Genomic DNA, 4420 nt, shown 5'->3' with positions numbered 1-4420 from the left:
CACTGTCGCTGCTCTTATTTCACCTTCTTTAAAGGCTTGACTTTCCACAAATCTCACGTTTGGTTTTTACAAACCCCGTTTCCATATGAGTTGGGAAATTGTGTTAGATGTAAATATAAACAGAATACAATGATTTGCAAATCCTTTTCAAGCCATATTCAGTTGAATATGCTACAAAGACAACATATTTGATGTTCAAACTCATAAACTTTATTTTTATTTTTTTTGCAAATAATAATTAACTTAGAATTTCATGGCTGCAACACGTGCCAAAGTAGTTGGGAAAGGGCATGTTCACCACTGTGTTACATCACCTTTTCTTTTAACAACACTCAATAAACGTTTGGGAACTGAGGAAACTAATTGTTGAAGTTTTGAAAGTGGAATTCTTTCCCATTCTTGTTTTATGTAGAGCTTAAGTTGTTCAACAGTCCGGGGTCTCCGCTGTCCTATTTTATGCTTCATAATGCGCCACACATTTTCCATGGGAGACATGTCTGGACTGCAGGCGGGCCAGGAAAGTACCCGCACTCTTTTTTTTTTTATGAAGCCACGCTGTTGTAACACTTGTCTTGCTGAAATAAGCAGGGGCGTCCATGATAACGTTGCTTGGATGACAACATATGTTGCTCCAAAACCTGTATGGACCTTTCAGCATTAATGGTGCCTTCACAGATGTGTAAGTTACCCATGCCTTGGGTACTAATACACCCCCATACCATCACACATGCTGGCTTTTACACTTTGCGCCTATATTAATCCGAATGGCTATTTTCGTCTTTGTTCCGGAGGACACCACGTCCTGTGTTTCCAAACATAATCTGAAATATGGAGTCATCACACCACAGAACAGTTTTCCACTTTCCATAAGTCCATCTTAGATGAGCTTGGGCCCAGCGAAGCCGGCGGGGATCCTGGGTGTTGTTGATAAATGGCTTTTGCTTTGCATAGTAGAGTTTTAACTTGCACTTACAGATGTAGCGACTAACTGTAGTTACTGACAGTGGTTTTATGAAGTGTTCCTGAGCCCATGTGGTGATATCCTTTACACACTGATGTCGGTTTTTGATGCAGTACCGCCTGAGGGATCAAAGGTCCGTAATATCATGGCTTACGTGCAGTGATTTCTCCAGATTCTCTGAACCTTTTGATGATATTACGGACCGTAGATGGTAAAATCCCTAAATTCCTTACAATAGCTCGTTGAGGCAATGTTGTTCTAAAACTGTTCGACAATTTGCTTACAAAGTGGTGACCCTCACCCCATCCTTGTTTGTGAATGACTTAGCATTTCATGGAAGCTGTTTTTATAGCCAATCATGGCACCCACCTGTTCCCAATTAGCCTGCACACCTGTGGGATGTTTCAAATAAGTGTTTGATGAGCATTCCTCAACTTTATCAGTATTTATTGCCACCTTTCCCAACTTCTTTGTCACGTGTTGCTGGCATCAAATTCTAAAGTTAATGATTATTTGCAAAAAGTTTGAACATGAAATATGTTGTCTTTGTAGCATATTCAACTGAATATGGCTTGAAAAGGATTTGCAAATCATTGTATTCTGTTTATATTTACATCTAACACCATTTGTTTATATTTACATCTAACACCATTTCCCAACTCATATGGAAACAGGGTTTGTAACAAATGACTTTCCTGCTCTTTGAATAAATGTTGGGTCCTCACGGGGCCAGAACAAGTTTCTTTTTATAAATAGTCCACAAGTCTGCCACCGGTCAGAAGTGAAGATCCAGCACTGAGGACAAGAGTTGCATTTGAAGGTCGTTCTGTTCCCTCCAGCAGAATGATGGACGCCTGCAAGGTGAAGTCAGACGAGTGCCAACCTTTGTACTTCTAGACTGTCAGCACGCCCTCCACCTCAACACTAACAGGGCTGCACTTTGTCACTTGCCAAAATTGCCCTCCTTTTATGAGCTATTTGCCTCTTTTAGTCACCGACTAATCTTGATTTCAGCACAACTGGTCACACTTTTATTTTCTACAAAGCCCAAAAGCAGTGAAGTTGTCACCTTGTGTAAATGATAAATAAAAAGAGGATACAACAAATCCTTTTCAACTTATATTCATTGGATAGACTGCAAAGACAAGATATTTGTTTCGCATATAATCATGAACTTGGAATTTATTGGCAGCAACACGTTGCAAAAAAGTTGTCACGAGGGCATTTTACCAGTGTGTTACATGGCCTTTCCTTTTTTTTACCAGTGTGTTACATGGCCTTTCCTTTTTTTTACCAGTGTGTTACATGGCCTTTCCTTTTTTTTACCAGTGTGTTACATGGCCTTTCCTTTTTTTACCAGTGTGTTACATGGCCTTTCCTTTTTTTTACCAGTGTGTTACATGGCCTTTCCTTTTTTTACCAGTGTGTTACATGGCCTTTCCTTTTTTTTTTACCAGTGTGTTACATGGCCTTTCCTTTTTTTACCAGTGTGTTACATGGCCTTTCCTTTTTTTACCAGTGTGTTACATGGCCTTTCCTTTTTTTACCAGTGTGTTACATGGCCTTTCCTTTTTTTACCAGTGTGTTACATGGCCTTTCCTTTTTTACCAGTGTGTTACATGGCCTTTCCTTTTTTTACCAGTGTGTTACATGGCCTTTCCTTTTTTTTACCAGTGTGTTACATGGCCTTTCCTTTTTTTACCAGTGTGTTACATGGCCTTTCCTTTTTTTACCAGTGTGTTACATGGCCTTTCCTTTTTTTACCAGTGTGTTACATGGCCTTTCCTTTTTTTTTACCAGTGTGTTACATGGCCTTTCCTTTTTTTACCAGTGTGTTACATGGCCTTTCCTTTTTTTACCAGTGTTACATGGCCTTTCCTTTTTTTTTTACCAGTGTGTTACATGGCCTTTCCTTTTTTTTTTACCAGTGTGTTACATGGCCTTTCCTTTTTTTACCAGTGTGTTACATGGCCTTTCCTTTTTTACCAGTGTGTTACATGGCCTTTCCTTTTTTTTTACCAGTGTGTTACATGGCCTTTCCTTTTTTTTTTTACCAGTGTGTTACATGGCCTTTCCTTTTTTTACCAGTGTGTTACATGGCCTTTCCTTTTTTTTTTACCAGTGTGTTACATGGCCTTTCCTTTTTTTTACCAGTGTGTTACATGGCCTTTCCTTTTTTTACCAGTGTGTTACATGGCCTTTCCTTTTTTTACCAGTGTGTTACATGGCCTTTCCTTTTTTTACCAGTGTGTTACATGGCCTTTCCTTTTTTTTACCAGTGTGTTACATGGCCTATCCTTTTTTTACCAGTGTGTTACATGGCCTTTCCTTTTTTTACCAGTGTGTTACATGGCCTTTCCTTTTTTTACCAGTGTGTTACATGGCCTTTCCTTTTTTTTTTACCAGTGTGTTACATGGCCTTTCCTTTTTTTACCAGTGTGTTACATGGCCTTTCCTTTTTTACCAGTGTGTTACATGGCCTTTCCTTTTTTTTTACCAGTGTGTTACATGGCCTTTCCTTTTTTTTTTACCAGTGTGTTACATGGCCTTTCCTTTTTTTACCAGTGTGTTACATGGCCTTTCCTTTTTTTTTTACCAGTGTGTTACATGGCCTTTCCTTTTTTTTACCAGTGTGTTACATGGCCTTTCCTTTTTTTACCAGTGTGTTACATGGCCTTTCCTTTTTTTACCAGTGTGTTACATGGCCTTTCCTTTTTTTACCAGTGTGTTACATGGCCTTTCCTTTTTTTTACCAGTGTGTTACATGGCCTTTCCTTTTTTTTACCAGTGTGTTACATGGCCTTTCCTTTTTTTACCAGTGTGTTACATGGCCTTTCCTTTTTTTTACCAGTGTGTTACATGGCCTTTCCTTTTTTTTACCAGTGTGTTACATGGCCTTTCCTTTTTTTTACCAGTGTGTTACATGGCCTTTCCTTTTTTTTACCAGTGTGTTACATGGCCTTTCATTTTTTTACCAGTGTGTTACATGGCCTTTCCTTTTTTTACCAGTGTGTTACATGGCCTTTCCTTTTTTTACCAGTGTGTTACATGGCCTTTCCTTTTTTTACCAGTGTGTTACATGGCCTTTCCTTTTTTTACCAGTGTTTTACATGTCCTTTCCTTTTTTTTTTTTACCAGTGTATTACATGGCCTTTCCTTTTTTTTACCAGTGTTTTACATGGCCTTTCCTTTTTTTTTTACCAGTGTGTTACATGGCCTTTCCTTTTTTTACCAGTGTGTTACATGGCCTTTCCTTTTTTTACCAGTGTGTTACATGACCTTTCCTCTTTTTTTTTTACCAGTGTGTTACATGGCCTTTCCTTTTTTTACCAGTGTGTTACATGGCCTTTCCTTTTTTTTACCAGTGTTTTACATGGCCTTTCCTTTTTTTTTTTACCAGTGTATTACATGGCCTTTCCTTTTTTTTACCAGTGTTTTACATGGCCTTTCCTTTTTTTT

The sequence above is a fragment of the Nerophis ophidion genome, linkage group LG07 (assembly GCF_033978795.1).
Source record: "Nerophis ophidion isolate RoL-2023_Sa linkage group LG07, RoL_Noph_v1.0, whole genome shotgun sequence".
Classification (NCBI taxonomy): domain Eukaryota; kingdom Metazoa; phylum Chordata; class Actinopteri; order Syngnathiformes; family Syngnathidae; genus Nerophis; species Nerophis ophidion.
The sequence above is the reverse complement of the archived record's forward strand: the minus strand, read 5'-3'. Positions refer to the sequence as shown.